The following is a 17,786-nucleotide window of genomic DNA, read 5'->3' on the forward strand; positions in this document are numbered from 1 at the left end:
CTGGAGCTGGGGGAGGGGACAGTGACCAGTTTCTCTTAGAATGACACCCTTGTTTTGTGAGCAGCGTCAGGTGGGGGCTGAAGCCTCTGGCCTTTTCAGTTTATGTATTCCAGGGTGGATCCTCTGCCCTATGAACAAACAGGGGTGAGGGCCATCTGGGCACCAGTATTCTCAGTGTGCCACACCTGATGTTAGAGCATCTGCTCTCTGAGTGGGAGCTGGCTGGAGGAAGGGAGTCCCCAGCCTCTCAGCTGTATTTGTCTAGAGTTTAGCCTCTGCAACACATAGTTGGGCAGGATGAGAAGCACAGGTGGCTTGCTCCTCCTAGGAGTGTATCATAGCCCTTAAGTGGGAACTGGCAGGAAAGGGAGCCCTGTATTCTTGGTGCACCAGCCTGGAGTGGAGTTTCCATCATACTGAGGTGGAAAGGGTGAGAGATTAAGTGGATCATGGTTGAAATGCCACAGACTTTCACTGTTCATACTGAGTATTAGTGGGTTTTCTTTAGTAACTGTTTCTTCATTTGTTGTATGCCCTTAAGACAATTTTAGACACTTTTAAAAAATAATTTCTACCAATTATGCTTGTTTTGCTGGGACTGGGTCCATGGAGCTCCTCACACTGCCATTCCGGAAGTCAGGAATACCGTATTTACTCAAAAGAACAACTAATGACAAACTGATTAGACTCAAACATTTGGCAGTCATTTTCTCAAAAATGAAAGAAGTCTGTCACTTTGGAAAAGACAACACATTTGTTGCCAAAAAATTCAGTTTTCAAGCAAAAATTAGAATTTTAGAAATGTGTAATCGCCACTGAGAGTTTGGCAACCTCCCGATACTTAAAAGACTTTTCCGATGAGATCAGTGGTGATATTAATGAGTATGACTTTTTTAATATTAAATAATGAAATGTGTCAACATTTGGGCATATCTTTACAACTCAGTAGAACAATATTTTCAAGATGACAAACACAAGATATTACAAAATTTTATGTGGTAAAAGACCTATTTTAAGTGCATGATAAGCTGATCAATTTCAACATAATAGAGTATGAAAAGTTTACTGATACGGTTTCCATTTCATGCCAGTTATCCTTAAGAAACTGACACTTGCTGTATTTTGGAGTAGTATCAAAGAAGAATATTCACAGTTCCCTGGAAAGACAATTATGATACTTCTCCATTTTCCAATTTTGTATCTGTGTGAGGCTGAACTTTCTTCATGTACTTCAACCAAAACAATATATCCCAGCAGATTGAATGCAGAAGCAGATATACGAATACAATTGTCTTTTAATACACCAGACATTAAAGAATTTTCAAGTGTAAAATAATGCCACTCTTTTTTTTTTTTGCGGTACGCGGGCCTCTCACTGTTGTGGCCTCTCCCGTTGCAGAGCACAGGCTCTGGACGCGCAGGCTCAGCGGCCATGGCTCACAGGCCCAGCCGCCCCGCGGCATGCGGGATCTTCCCGGACCAGGCACGAACCCGTGTCCCCTGCATCGGCAGGCAGACTCTCAACCACTGCGCCACCAGGGAAGCCCAATAATGCCACTCTTGTTCCTAAATTTTCTTATTTTAAAAAATGCATTTTTAAGTACAACATTTGCTAATATGCATGGTTTTATTATTATAATTTTTAAATGAATTTATAAATGTTTTTTAAATGTCTCAGCTTTAATTTCTAGTACAGTAAATCTTGATAAATATACCCCACATAAACAAAATGTCTTCGAGGTCCTCCAGTTTTAAAAATGTAAGGGGTCCTGAGAACAAAAGCTTTGAAAACTACTCATCTAATGTAGACCTATATATAATTTTCATTAGATCAGTGTTTTCATATATATATATATGTTAGTGTGAGTGTATGTGTGTATATTTGTACATATGTGTGTGTATATGTGTGTATATATATATATATATACACACACACACACAAATACATATATGTATGAAAGCCTGCACCAGACAAAGATGTATTCTTTACAAGGACATATGGAACAATTACACTTACAGCTTATTACAAAATTTTTTAACAAATTTAAAATAAATAATATACTCAGACCACATTGCTAACCACAGTCAAATTAAATTAGAAATGAATAATAAAATAAACCATCCCATCACCACTATCACCACTACCATTATTTGTTTGTTTGGAAACTATGGAATATACATATTCTTAAATAATTCATGTCTTTAAAAGAATTTCATAATGTTAAAATTAAAAGTATTTAGAACAGTTATGGTTGTCTATTGCCACAAAACAAAGCATACTGAAACTTAGTGGCCTAAAAATATAACATTTATTTTGTTGACCGGTCTGTAGTTTGGCTTAGACTTAGTAAAGTCATATGTCTCTGCCCCTCTATTCCACGGGACGTCAGCTGGCGCATCTCAAAGTCTGGGGCTTGGAATCATCTGAAGGCTTACTCTTGTGTCTGGCAGTGGATGGTAGCTGTCAGCTGGAACACCTATACACGGCCTCTTCACATAGCCTGGGCTTCCCCAGAACATGCTGGCTTGTTCTAAGGATGACCGTCTCAGTAGAGCCTTGCAGTAGCTGTATCTCCTGCTATGACCTAGCTTCAGAAGTCACTCACCATCACTTCTCTCCACTTGAGCTCAGTCAGTCAGGCTGAAGGAAGCAGGAAATTAGACTCCATCTTTTGATAGAAGGATTATCAAAGAACTCCTGGGCATGTTTTAAAACTACTATAGAATTGAAGTAATAACATTATATAGCTTAACCTAGGCAGTACTTTAGTGCCTTAACTAGCTAGAAGGGCATTTTAGCATTAAAAGCAAAGTTTGAAAACAAGAAACATTGAAAATAAATGTGTTGAATGTTCAATAGAAGAAGCTTGTAAAAGAATAACAGATTAAGCTGAAAGAAAGCAGAAGGAAATGCTAGATGTGAGTGGAAATTAATGAAATAGAAAATAATGCAATAAGTGAGAAGATCAACAAAATCAGAAGATGTTCTTAGAAAATACTAATAAAATAGTCCAACTGGCTAAGGGAAAATAACAAATAAGTACCAACAATGGGAGCAACCCCTAACATATAGTGAGCACTAGATATAATAGTTATCACTTTTATTGCCAAGGATGGGTCTAAGCATATTACATACCTTAACTAGTTTAATTTTCACAACAATCATGTGAGATTGGTTCTTTAGGTAACCCTAATTTACAGGTGATGAAACCAAAGTATTATAGAGGTTGAATAATTTACCCATGGGACACGTAGCCACTGAGTGCCTTACTACTATTTGTCTTTGCTGTATCTGTAATTATGCACCTCTTTTGATTCCTGGTGGTATTTTTTGTCTTCTCTCATTTTCTCCTGAGGTTTGTCTACTCTGTCGGTGTTTAAGAACCATCTCTCGACATTGTTGATTTGTGTGTTTGTTTGTTTCTGTTTCATACATCTTTGCTCCTACAGTTCTATTTTCTTTAGATTTAGTCTTTTCTGCTTCTAATTTATTATTGAATAATTTTCATGATAAGCTTGTTACTTTTCAGCCTTTCTTCTTTTCTAATATAATCATTTAGGGCTATAAATATCCCTCATAGGGCCGTTTGCACAATTCTACAAGTTTTGGTATATAGCATTTTTATTATCACTCAGATCTAAATTTTTTAACAATTTTATTATAATCCCTTCTTTGGATCATGAATTATTTTTAAGTGAGGTTTTGGGGTTCCAAACTTCTGGGTTGTTTTGTTGTTACTGACTTCTAATTGAATTGTACTGTGGTCAGAGGACCTTATCTGTATGGATCCTAATTCTTGAAAATTTTTGAGACTTGCTTTATAGCCTAGTGTGTTATCACTAATGTTTTATATGTGCATTAGGAGAATATGCATGCTTCACTTGTTGGGTGTAAAGCTCTATATATACTCATTAAATTGAGCTTATTAATTATTTTGATGAAATATTCTATATCTACTTAAATTTTGTATCTGCCTGATTATCAGCCAGATTGTAAATTTGTACCTTTCTCCCTTTAGTTCTATCAGTTTTTGCTCCCTATATTTTGACACTATTTCACTGGTGCATTCGAGTTTAGAATTGTTTTATTTTATTGGTGATTTCAAACCTTATTATTCTGTAATAACTTCTTCTATCCCTAATAATGGTTTTTATCTTAAGGTCTATTTTTTAAATTAATATAGTTACCCTAGATTTCTTTGATTACCTTCCTGGTTGGTCTTTTTCCACATTTTTCCTGCAACCTTTCCATACCTTTGTTTCAGAAGTATCTCTTATAAAGAACAAGGAGCTGGATTTTGGTTTGTTTGCTATTCTTTGGATAACTCTCTGTTACACTTTTTACTTAATTGTTTTCTTAGTTTAACTCTTTTATTGTAAAATATCTTTCAGACAGAGGGCATGTAAACATATTTGCATAATTTAAAGAATAATTATAATGCAAACAGATGGGTAACCGTGATGCAGTTTAGGAAAAGAACATTTTCAGCCCCTCGGAATCCCTTGTGCACCCTCCCCTGCTATATTCTGCTCTCTTCCTCAGTGTAACCACCCTCCTTGCTTTGTGATAATCCTTCCATTGCTTTTCTTTATAATTTCATCATCTTTCCCACTAATTTTTAAATTTCTTTTAATTTCTAATAAAAACACTTAAGACTTTAAATTATCCTTTCAGTAGCCCTTTAGTTAAAAACTGCAAATTTCAAATGTAGTCCTTCTATTCTTTTTTAGTTCTAAATATGTTCTGTGTTCCATTAAATACATTCTGTATTCCATGAGTTCACCCTTGGTCATTTAGCAGTATGTTTTAAATATTCAAAATTTATGATTTTTTAAAGTATCTTTTAATTATTTTTGTCTATTTTAATTGTATCATAGGTCAGAAGATACCATCTTGCTGATAATAGTTGTTAGCTATTCATTGAGCCTATCCTTTTTGGTCAATTTTTGTCATTTTTTCACGTGTTTGAAAAAAACTCTACGCTTTAGCTATAAGGGTACAGAACTGTATGTGTGTCCGGTATATTTATCTTGTTAGTTCTGTTCCATTCCTGTCTTTATCATCTTCCCAATGTTTTTGTCTGCATGATAGACATCTCTCACTGTGATTATAGATTTCAATATCTCCTTATAATTTGTTCATTTCTACTCATATATTTAGGGTTGTAGTATTTGTGTATATGCACATCACAGTTGTTAGCTTCCTGGCAAACTTCCTAGAGGACTGTTCTTTTATCGGTGTGTTCAGGCCTTCCTCATCTTCATCCTTGTTTTTTTATTTGGAGTTATCATTGCTGTACAATATTATATAAGTTATAGGTGTACAATATAATGATTCACAATTTTTAAAGGTTATACTCCATTTATGGTTATTATAAAATATTGGGTATATTCCCCATCTTATACAATATATTCTTGCAGCTTATTCTGTACCTAATGGTTTGTACCTCTTAGTCCTCTATTCCTATGTCCCCCCTAATGCTTTTTACCTTAAGGTTTGTTTTACCCTTTGTTTGCTTGTTGTGTTGGTCAGGGTTCTCCAGAGTAACAGAACCAATAAGATGTGTATATAGAGAGGTTTATTTTAAGTAATTGGCTCACACAATTTTGGAGGCTTGTTGAGTTCAAAATCTGCGGGGTAGGCCAGGAGGCTGGAGACCCATGGAAGTTGCAGGTGGAGTCCAAAGGCAATCTGCTGGCAGAATTCCCTCTTTTTCTGGGGAGGTCGGTCTTTTTCTACTAAGGCCTTCAACTGATTGGATGTGTCCCACCTACATTATGGAGGGTAATCTGCTTTACTCAAAGTCTGCTGATTTCAATGTTAACCTCATCTAAAAAAATGCCTTCACAGAAACATCTGGAATAGTGTTTGACAAAATGTCTGGGTACTGTGGCCTAACCAAGTTGAAACATAAATTACCATCATACTTGTTATTTCATTTTTAGTTTTACTCTCAGCCTTGCTCTGCTTTTGTGCTTTTAGGTAGGTTTCATTTGGTATTCATTTGAATAACATAAAGTTAGATTTTGTTGTTGTTGTTGTTTTTGTTTTAACATCTTTATTGGGGTGTAATTGCTTTACAATGGTGTGTTAGTTTCTGCTTTATAACAAAGTGAATCAGTTATACATATACATATATTCCCATATCTCTTCCCTCTTGCGTCTGTTGTTGTTTTTATCTGATCTGGCAATCTCTGTCTTGTAACTAGTCCATTTATTCTGTTCACATTTATTGTGATCATATTTGGAGTTAATTTTTTCTGCCATTTTATTGTATTTTTCTGATTCTTTCCCCTTCCCTTTTTTTTTTCCTGGCTTCTAGTAAACTGATTGAGAAGTAAATAAATATGTACCTTTTTCCTTCTTCTACTGGTTTGAAAAATAGATACATTTTGTTTCTTTTATTTAGTAGTCATCTTTAAATAGTTAACAGGTATAGTTAATTCAACAAAGTCTAAATGCAGTGTTACTCAAAGCATGAACCATAGATTGGTGCCAATCCAAGGACTTTTCTGTACAATGAGATTTGGTTCACAATGAGATTAATAAAGAGATTGAGTTTGCTCAGCACGTGAGGATGGAAAGTGAGACCTTCGATAAATATGAGAAGGGAAGTGGAAACTCAAGCTTTTGTGTACCAAAATGAGCATGTTCTCAGGCAGCCACCACTGCTCCAGGTTTTAATTTCTTCCTTGTGTTTTCCCACTGGGGATTTCCCTTACTTCCTTGCTAGTTCAGCTGTTTATTTAAGGGAATGTGGGTTATATTTTATCAGCACATCTAGGCTATTATAGTGTGAGAATTTTTGGTCTAGGCCTTAACGTTGGGAATGGAAGTCTCTCACAAGGCATCTTTATCATCAGGAAAAATATTAATTAATTTAAATGAAACAAAGGGACCCACCTTTACAGAGGGCTGGAGTTCCCCTCTCCAGGGTAGATATCTTCCCCCTCTGGGCCTGACCCTGTCACTTTGATGGCCCACCATGTGCACCCCTGTCCATATTAGGGGAATGTTCCCCGCCTTGTAACTCTTGGCAGGAAGCTGCCAAGACTGCCTCAAATGATAATACTTTGTACTCCTATTCCAGCCTCCCTTGCAGCTGGGCTACAGGTGGGGATTTCAGCTCTATCTCTCAGACTCCCTCACTGCACAAATGGCATTGCCAAGAAGAAGCGGGGCTGTTGCTAGTCATGGCTGTAGGATAACGAGCTTCCCACTCAGCAGAGAGCGTGGTGTAGGCTGGGGTCCCTTGTGGCAGTGGTGGTAATTGGTGTGAGCTTTGTCCCTGAAAGCTTAGCCTCAAGGCTTCCAGCTCCCCCCCAAAATCGTGAGCCCCTGATGTCTTTCTATGCTGAAGTCAGCCAGGGTTGATCTCGGCAGCTTGCTACTAAAAAGTAAGAATCCAAGTGTTACATTTATCCATGTTCAAAGTTCCTGTTTCTACTGAGCCAACAAGACCATGTTCTCTTGAAGAAGGAAACCCCGGGCAGATGTTTCACCGTTTTACACGTGATACTGAGTACCCCCTACTCACATTTTTCAGGCCTTCAAATGTGTCCCTCTCTTTAGTGACAAATACAAGCAGAGCATCCATTGGACATGACTACTGGATGTCTGGCCCCCTCCCAGGTATTTCTGAGTATTCTTGGGGATTTTGAACACCTCTTGGCTGTCACCTCTCACGTTATTCTCTGCCACGCAGTGCCCAATTTCAGTCCCGGGCACTTCTGCAGGCTGCTGTCCTCCCCAGCTTGGCATACCTCAGAGCACAGGTGTAGCTACAGAGCTTGCTACCCAAGGTGACCCTGAGTTACAGACTTGAGCATGTCAGAAGGAAACTACAGTGCAGAAAAGACACATTTACAGCTGCAGTCTTAAAGACCATCACTAGTCCCTGGCCCAGAGAACCCCTTATCTCAGAGGACACTGCTAGACACATACGCAGAAACTCACTTCTGTTTGTGAATCACTTCTGTATTTTAGTGTGAAGAAATAACTTAGGGAGAAATCAAGCTGACACCTCACTAACTTCACTGCCTCCATGGAGAGACATTTGCACATTACTCCAAATGTGCTCTAATATAAATGTGGTGGCACAGTTCTGCAGTCACAGGATCTTAATTTGAATGATTACCACTTCTCCCGTTTTCTTTGGGAAGTGGAATTAACACTCCAGCATGAACTAGAAATGCTAAATTGTTAATAGCCTCCCTAGAGTTTTACTTCTTGCTATGACATCTTCAATGATTTAATCTTGATTTAGGCAGAATAAAATATCACAGTGTAAGCTCCTGAACTGGAAGTTCTTTAAATGTTCTTCAAGAATAGGCAACTCTTTTCTCCTGAACCCTGAGAAGAAGACAGTGTCAAAATCAATTATGAGCCAAATTATCATTATCAGAGCCAATGCTATCATTTTAAAAAATTGTAGTGACTTAAGAATAATGATAACATTTGCTCATTTATATTTGAATGTTTGACGTTTTATGAATTTTGAATACGATACTGATTTTGGTCCTTCTGACATAAATGCATAATTTTGTCTTCTAATCTTTTGCTATGGACTGTTTCAGTACACTTCATTTTAGGAAAAGCTTCACTTTAATATTATGAAATTCTCTTATGATGTCTGCATTGAATTAGGGATAAATTATTTAGATTTTCAAATATTTAAATAAACTTGTTTATCTAAAGTTTGACATATAGAGAGCCAAAGATAGCTGATTTGCTAACGTAAATCACTGAAATGTTTGAAATTATCCATATTCCCCGACATTCATCATGAGTTTTTAATTTAGAATCATAGCTTTTTATTATTTTTCTTCATTTAAAAATTCTATGTTCACTTTAAATAAGGACTGTTTTGCAACTTGGAATCTGAACTTTTGGCAGAATAATTGGGAAGTAAATAAACCTGTGCTACAACAGAGCAGTATTCTAAATATTTCAAGTACTTGGAAAATAGTTAAAGTAAATGGCTCATCACAACATGCTGAGTTTTCATAAAACTATCTCTTTTGATCACACACTTGGTTATTCAGAGAATAATCTCACTGCATCGTTCCTGTCAGCTGTCTATTCTTTCATATTCTTTCTTCAGAAGGCCACCAGGGGAACTTCCCTGGTGGCCCAGTGGTTAAGACTCCACGCTTCCATTGCAGGGGGCATGGGTTCGATCCCTGGTAGGGGAGCTAAGATCCCACGTGTGGCAAAAAAAAAGGCCACTAGACATTTAAAAGCCACAATGGTAGGCTGGCCTTCACCGTCATCCCTGTTCCCTCTCTTATTCTGGATTCAAGACATATGAAAATCCCTGTGTACTAGCTTGCTTAAACAACTGAGTCTTGATTCAAATATCATTTTGTGTCCACTCAATCATGAGCTGGAGAAAACTCCGTTTATCTCAGAGAGGAAAGCTGAACATACTTTAAACTGATACTCAAACTCTTTAAATACGTCTATTCAATTCTCCATTAGCCAAGCATTCTTCATAGCACTTCTATTGATAAAAGTTGTTTCCTACACAAGAGAAGGAAAAGACCTACAAAAACAAACCCAAAACAATTAAGAAAATGGTAATAGGAACATACCAATCAATAATTACCTTAAATGTAAATGAATGAATTGTTGAAGCCAAAAGACACAGACTGGCTGAATGGATACAAAAACGAGACCCGTATATATGCTGTCTACAAGAGACCCTCTTCAGACTTAGGGACACATACAGACTGAAAGTGAGGGGATGGAAAAAGATATTCCGTGCAAGTGAAATCAAAAGAAAGCTTGAGTAGCAACAGTCATATCAGACAAAATAGACTTTAAAATAAAGACTATTGCAAGAGACAGGGAAGGACACTACGTAACGATCAAGGGATCAATCCAAGAAGAAGATATAACAACTGTAAATATCTATGCACCCAACATAGGAGCACCTCAATACAAATGCTAACAAGCCATAAAAGGGGAAATTGGCAAATGCTAACAGCCATAAAAGGGGAAATTGACAGTAACACAATAATAGTAGAGGACTTTGACACCCCACTTACACCAATGGACAGATCATCCAGACAGAAAATAAATAAGGAAACACAAGCTTTAAATGACACATTAGAACACATGGACTTAATTGATGTTTATAGGACATTCCATCCAAAAACAACAGAATACACTTTCTTCTCAAGTGCACACAGAACATTCTCCAGGATAGATCACATCTTGGGTCACAAATCAAGCCTTGGTAAATTTGAGAAAATTGAAATCATATCAAGCATCTTTTCCAACCACAGTGCTGTGAGACGAGATATCAATTATAGGAAAAAAAAAACTGTAAAAAATACAAACATGTGGAGGCTAAACAATACGCTACTAAACAACCAAGAGATACCTGGAAACAAATGACAATGAAAACACGACAACCCAAAACCTATGGGATGCAGCAAAAGCAGTTCTAATAGGGAAGTTTATAGCAGTACAATCTTACCTCAAGAAACAAGAAAAATCTCAAATAAACAACCTAACCTTACACCTAAAGTAATTAGAGAAAGAAGAACCAAAAAAAAACCTAAAGTTAGCAGAAGGAAAGAAATCATAAAGATCATGTCAAGGGCTTCCCTGGTGGTGCAGTGGTTGAGAGTCCGCCTGCCAATGCAGGGGACACGGGTTCGTGCCCTGGTCTGGGAAGATCCCACATGCTACAGAGTGGCTAGGCCCGTGAGCCATGGCCGCTGAGCTTGTGTGTCTGGAGCCTGTGCTCCGCAGCGGGAGAGGCCACAACAGTGAGAGGCCCGCATACCGCAAAAAAATAAATAAATAAATAAATGAAAAAAGAAATGAAGGAAACAGTAGCAAAGATGAATAAAACTAAAAGTTGGTTCTTTGAGAAGATAAACAAAATTGATAAACCATTAGCCAGACTCATCAGGAAAAAAAGGGAGACGACCCAAATGAACAGAATTAGAAAGGAAGAAGGGAATTAACAACTGTCACCTCAGAAATACAAAGGATCATGAGAGACTACTGCAAACAACTATATGCCAATAAAATGGACAACCTGAAAGAAATGGACAAATTATTTTTTTTAATTATAAATTTATTTGTTTTTGTCTCTGTTGGGTCTTCATTGCTGCACATGGGCTTTCTCTAGTTGTGATGAGTGGTGGCTACTGCTCGTTGCAGTGCGTGGGCTTCTCATTCTGGTGGCTTCTCTCGTTGCGGAGCACGGGCTCTAGAACACACACTCAGTAGTTGTGGCACACGGGCTCAGTTGCTCCGCAGCATGTGGGATCTTCCCGGACTAGGGCTCAAACCCGTGTCCCCTGCATTGGCAGGTGGATTCTTAACCACTGCATCGCCAGGGAAGCCCCTGGACAAATTCTTAGAAAGGTACAACCTTCCAAGACTAAATCAGGAAGAAACAGAAAATGTGGACAGACCAATCACAAGCACTGAAATTGAAACTGTGGTTAAAAATATTCCAACAGGGCTTCCCTGGTGGCGCAGTGGTTGAGAATCCTCCTGCCGATGTAGGGGACGTGGGTACGTGCCCCGGTCCGGGAAGATCCCACATGCCGCGGAGCGGCTGGGCCCGTGAGCCATGGCCGCTGGACCTGCGCATCCGGAGCCTGTGCTCCGCAACGGGAGAGGCCACAGCAGTGAGAGGCCCGCTTACCACAAAAAATTTAAAAATTTAAAAAATAATTCCAACAAACCATAGCCCAGGGCCAGATGGCTTCACAGGGGAATTCTGTCAAACATATAGAGAAGAGATAACACTTATTCTTCTCAAACTCTTCCAAAGTATAGCAGAGGGAGGAACACTCCCAAACTCATTCTACGAGACCACCATCACCCTGATACCAAAACCAGACAAAGATGTCACAAAAAAAGAAAACTACAGGCCAGTATCAATGATGAACATAGATGCAAAAATTCTCAGCAAAATACTAGCAAATAGAATCCAACAGCCCATTAAAAGGATCATACACCATGATCAAGTGGGGTTTATCCTAGGAATTGAAGGATTCTTCAATATATGCAAATCAACCACTGTGATACACCATATTAACAAATTGAAGGATTAAAACCATATGATAATTTCAATAGACGCAGAAAAAGCTTTTGACAAAATTCAACACCCATTTATGATAAAAACTCTCCAAAAGTGGGCATACAGGGAACCTATCTCAACATAATAAAAGCCATGTATGACAGACCAAAAGCCAACATCATTCTCAAAGGTGAAAAAAATGAAAGGATTTCCTCTAAGATCAGGAACAAGACAAGGATGTCCACTCTTGCCTCTCTTATTCAACATAGTTGTGGAAGTTTTAGCCATGGCAATCAGAGAAGAAAAAGAAATAAAAGGAATGCAAATTGGAAAAGAAGAAGTAAAACTGTCACTGTTTGCAGATGACATGATACTATACATAGAAAATCCTAAAGATGCCACCAGAAAACTACTAGAGCAAATCAATGAATTTGGTAAAGTAGCAGGGTACAAAATTAATGCACAGAAATCTCTTGCATTCCTATATACTAATGATGAAAAATCAGAAAGAGAAATTAAGGAAACACTCCCATTTACCATTCCAACAAAAAGAATAATATACCTAGGAATAAACCTACCTAAGGAGGCAAAGGACCTGTATGCAGAAAACTATAAGACACTGATGAAAGAAATCAAAGACGATACAAACAGCTGGAGCGATATACCATGTTCTTAGATTGGAAGTTTCAACGCTGTGAAAATGACTATATTGGGACTTCCCTGGTGGCACAGTGGTTAAGAATCTGCCTGCCAACGCAGGGGACACAGGTTCGATCCCTGGTCTGGGAAGAACCCACATGCCGCGGAACAGCTAAGCCCGTGAGCCACAGCTACTGAGCCCACATGCCACAACTACTGAAGCCCGCATGCCTAGAGCCTGTGGTACACAAGACAAGCCACCACAATGTGAAGCCTGCGCACTGCAATGAAGAGTAGCCCCTGCTCGCTGCAGCTAGAGAAAGCCCGTGCACAGCAATGAAGACCCAACACAGCCAAAAATATATATAAATAAATAAAAATTTAAAAAAAAAGAAAATGACTGGACTACCCAAAGCAATCTACAGATTCAATGCAATCCCTATCAAATTACCAATGACATTTTTCAAAGAACTAGAACAAGAAATTTTACAATTTGTATGGAAACACAGAAGACCCCAAATTGCCAAAGCAATCTGGAGAAAGAAAAACAGAGCTAGAGGAATCAGGCTCCCTGACTTCAGACTATACTACAAAGCTACAGTAATCAAGCCAGTATGGTACTGACACAAAAACAGAAATACGGATCAATGGAACAGGATAGAAAGCCCAGAGATAAACCCATGCACATATGGTTACCTTATCTTTGACAAAGGAGGCAAGAATATACAATGGAGAAAAGACAGCCTCTTCAATAATTGGGAAGCTGGGAAAACTGGACAGCTACTTATAAAAGAATGAAATTAGAATATATCCTAACACCATACACAAAAATAAACTCAAAGTGGATTAAAGACCTAAATGTAAGGCCAGACACTATAAAACTCTTAAAGGAAAGTATAGGAAGAACACTCTATGACATAAATCACAGCAAGATCCTTTTTGACCCACCTCCTAGAGTAATGGAAGTAAAAATAAAAATGAACAGAAGGGACTTAATGAAACTTAAAAGCTTTTGCAGAGCAAAGGAAACCATAAACAAGACGAAAAGACAGCCCTCAGAATGAGAGAAAATATTTGCAAATGAAGCAACTGACAAAGGATTAATCTCCAAAATATACAAGCAGCTCATGCCACTCAATATCAAAAAAAACAACCCAACCCAAAAATGGGCAGAAGACCTAAACAGACATTTCTCCAAAGAAGAGATACAGATTGCCAATAAAAACATGAAAAGATGCTCAACATCACTAATCGTTAGAGAAATGCAAATCAAAACCACAATGAGGTATCACCTCACACCTGTCAGAATGGCCATCATCAAAAACTCTAGAAACAATAAATGCTGGAGAAGGTGTGGAGAAAAGGGAACCCTCTTGCGCTGTTGGTGGGAATGTAAATGGATACAGCCACTGTGGAGAAGAGTATTGGAGGTTCCTTAAAAAACTAAAAATAGAACTACCCTATGACCTAGCCGTCCCACTGCTGGGCATATCCCCTGAGAAAACCATAATTCAAAAAGAGTCATGTACCACAATGTTCATTGCAGCACTATTTACAATAGCCAGGACATGGAAGCAACCTAAGTGTCCATCAACAGATGAATGGATAAAGAAGGTGGGGCACATATATACAATGGAATATTACTTAGCCATAAAAAGAAACAAAATTGAGCTATTTGTAATGAGGTGGATGGACCTAGAGACTGTCATACAGAGTGAAGTAAGTCAGAAAGAGAAAAACAATATGCTAATGCATATATATGGACTCTAAAAATATGGTACTGATGAACCTAGTGGCAGGGCAGTAATAAAGATGCAGACGTAGAGAACGGACTTGAGGACACGGGGGGGAAGGGGAAGCTGGGACGAAGTGAGAGAGAGTGACATGGACATATATACACTACCAAACGTAAAATAGATAGCTAGTGGGAAGCAGCCGCATAGCCCAGGGAGATCAGCTCGGTGCTTTGTGACCATCTAGAGGGGTGGCATAGGGAGGGTGTGAGGGAAGATGCAAGAGGGAGAGGATATGGGGACATATGTATACATATAGCTGATTCACTTTGTTGTACGGTAGAAACTAACACAACATTGTAAAGCAATTATACTCCAGTAAAGATGCTAAAACAAAAAAAGTTTCCTGTGAGAACACACAAAATGCCCACGTTCTTCATCCAAGAGCTTTGAATGATTCTAATTTCCCCCTGGTCTTGCTCTGACTCTGACATCTTCAGCCTGGCCATTTGTTATCAGTTAAGCCTGGGCTTCAGTGTCAATCTTAAATAGAAATTTTAATGAATTAATATTATAAAAATATTTACTAATCAGGAGACCTAGATTGTTTTAGAACCTTGAACTGAGTTTTACTATAGGTAATCAACATCAAATAGCTCTTAGAAATAGAGTACCTCTTGCCAACAGGTGTTACATTCATCATGGATTCAAAGTTAGTTTTCACAGACATGTTTTGTCCCTATAAGTATTTTGATTATGAGATCTTTTAGTGATATCTGACAATGTTTATTAAATGGCAACGAGTCTCTTGATTTTATGTTTTTCACATTTTTTCATTTGTATTAATAGATACTTAAAAATGAGTTTACCCAGATGCATTCCTTTGCAGTATTGTAAACACAGCACCCCTGTTTCTGCAGAAAATCACGATCAACCATTCTACCCGGTGCTTAAGCTGTTGTCTGGCTAAAAGTTAAATAAGTTAGGATTGGCGTAAAATCTTTTCAGCTGTCTCTGTACCATTAAATAAGTTAGTGATCATGTGTTATATCAGTTCCTGGTGGGTAACTCGCAGCTAATTAGTAGGTATCCTGGGTCTCAGCAAGATTCAGTCCACTGTATTGTCATTATATTGAAATGCACATTTCCTCTCATTTTTAAAGACTGAATAGCATTTCACTTAAAGTGAAAAAGAAATGCCAACTGGTTAAGAGAGAAAAAATCTACTTAGTATAATATTCTTCATATCAGCGGCACCATCCCTGCAGGTATCAATTTCTCCCCACTTCGCTCAGCACAGTCTTGACTAATGAAGGAAGCCGGCAGTGCCAATGATCCCTGGGCAATAAATGATTCAGAAATCACGCCTTTTCATTTTGGAGTGAAATACAGCAGCCTCCTCGGACCCTTTCTGGCTCCTGTTCCATCAATACGGACGTGACCTTGGGCAAGTCCCTGAGCCAGTCACACCACATACTTCCAAGACCCTCCTCCTCAGTCTGGGTTCAGCTACTTCCTTATTGTGACTTTAGATCCCAGCTATTCTAGGTCAGAAGAAGCCCCCAAAATCCGTGAGATGGTCAAAATTTTATTATGTTCAGTCCAGAAAGCGTTCCGTCGGTATTGTGAGATCTGTGCTCAAGAGTTCTGGGACTGACGCTCAGTTAATGCGTCCCGGAGCTTCTGGCTTTTCTATAGTCCATCAGAGGGCAGAAGTGCTGCGCCATGCCCGGCACTGGATTGTCGCACTGGTAATACCATCTTTTAATGTTTCAAGGCTCCAAATTAACATGACCTGTTTTGGAGTTGAAGGTTTCACAATTTCTCTTTCTCATCCCTGATCCCAGGGTCTAAAATTAAGGGGAGGAAAAAAGTCAATTGAACAAATACTTATCTACCATGTACCAGACTTTGTTCCAAGATCTGGGGATGCATCAGTGAAACAGAACAGACATAAATCCCTCCTCTTGTAGACTTTACATTCTAGTGGGGGGAAGCTGACAGTCAACAACAAGCACAGGACATTATATTATACAGTGTATTACGAATTCTACAGTGTAGCAGGAAATACTAAGTGCTGGGGGCAATTAACAAAGGAATGGGAGTATAAGGTATGAAGGGGTTTGGCTGCAATTGGGAAGGTGACATTTGTGTAAAGACTTGAAGGAGGTGAGGGAGTGAGCTGTGTAGGTGTCTGGAAGAGAATCCCGGGGAGAGGAAACGGCAGATGCAAAAACCCTGAGACGGGAGCGTACTTGACTTACTCAAAAAACAGGAGGTTCAAGGAACAGCAAGAAACCTGGCGGGCTCAGGGAACATCAGGGGAGGCCAGTGTGGATAGAGAAGAGAGGGGGAGGAAGAGAACAGTGGAAGGTGACGTCAGGTCACTTATTACAGTTTCAAGAACAAAGATAACCGTGGCTCTGCCCAGGGTGGTGGTAGCAGGAGTGGTGCGAAGTGGTCAGGTTTTTGAAATGTTTTGGAGACAGAACTGGATTTCCTAACAGATTGGATTTGGAGCGTGAGACAGAGAAAGGAGTCAAAAATGACTGCAGGTAGAGTAGATTTGGAGAGCAAGATGGGGTGTTCACTTGTTCAATATGTTAAACTTGAGATGCCTATTAGATACACAAGCTCATGTCCACCAGCGTATTTGACTTTTCCTTCCAGTCTTGGTATTGACTCGGTCTTGGCGAGGCATGTGCATAGGCTCAGAATCTTCTGGGATTTCCTTGCTGTTGCATGGATGTGATAAGCTGAAGGTTAGGCTGAGTTCCTAGAGCGTTAGCTATAACCCACCCCTTAATTTGCCATGCAAAAGAGCCTTCCAGAATGCAAGGAGGTGAATGTAATATTTCTAGGTGGTAACCTTGGGCTCCTAATCTGTTTTCTAAGAAGAGAAAAGTAATTCTTTTATAAATGTCAGTACTCTAACTACTGTTAGCCACAAGTCACTTGTATCATGCCTGGGAGGATGTCAGCATAGCATTCTCCTAGCTGAGACCTATGTGGTGCTTTCTTGTCACCATCTGGGTGAGGAAGTGTCCAGTGCCCTCACCAGGCTGTCTGGTGGCTGTGTGTGGACATCCTTAAATTAAGACAAAGCTTCTCCCAGCTGTGCTCATATTATTTGGGAAGTGTTCTGCAATCACAGAATAATTTTAATACAAAAATCAGTGAAAACTTATTGCAAGATTCTGTATTGTTATGATTATGTTAAATAATGCCCATTAAAAACATACATGTAGAGCAAAGTTACACATACATACATACTCAAATACTGTATCTGTAGTGATGAAGCTTCCTCCTCTAAAAACTCATTTTTTGAAACGCCAGTACCCACCAGTTTTCACAATTCAGAGCT

The 17,786-nt window shown here is 38.8% G+C and overlaps 1 protein-coding gene across 10 annotated transcripts in view; it reads left to right on the top strand.

Annotated features, from left to right (window-relative positions):
- Positions 1-17,786, top strand: part of ULK4 (unc-51 like kinase 4) — a 518,222-nt gene that overhangs the window by 460,785 nt on the left and 39,651 nt on the right. The gene's annotated exons all lie outside the window — the stretch shown is intronic.

Source organism: Delphinapterus leucas, chromosome 10, assembly GCF_059928025.1.
Source record: "Delphinapterus leucas isolate spDelLeu-1000000601 "Yukka" chromosome 10, BTC_Dleu_Yukka2, whole genome shotgun sequence".
Classification (NCBI taxonomy): Eukaryota; Metazoa; Chordata; class Mammalia; order Artiodactyla; family Monodontidae; genus Delphinapterus; species Delphinapterus leucas.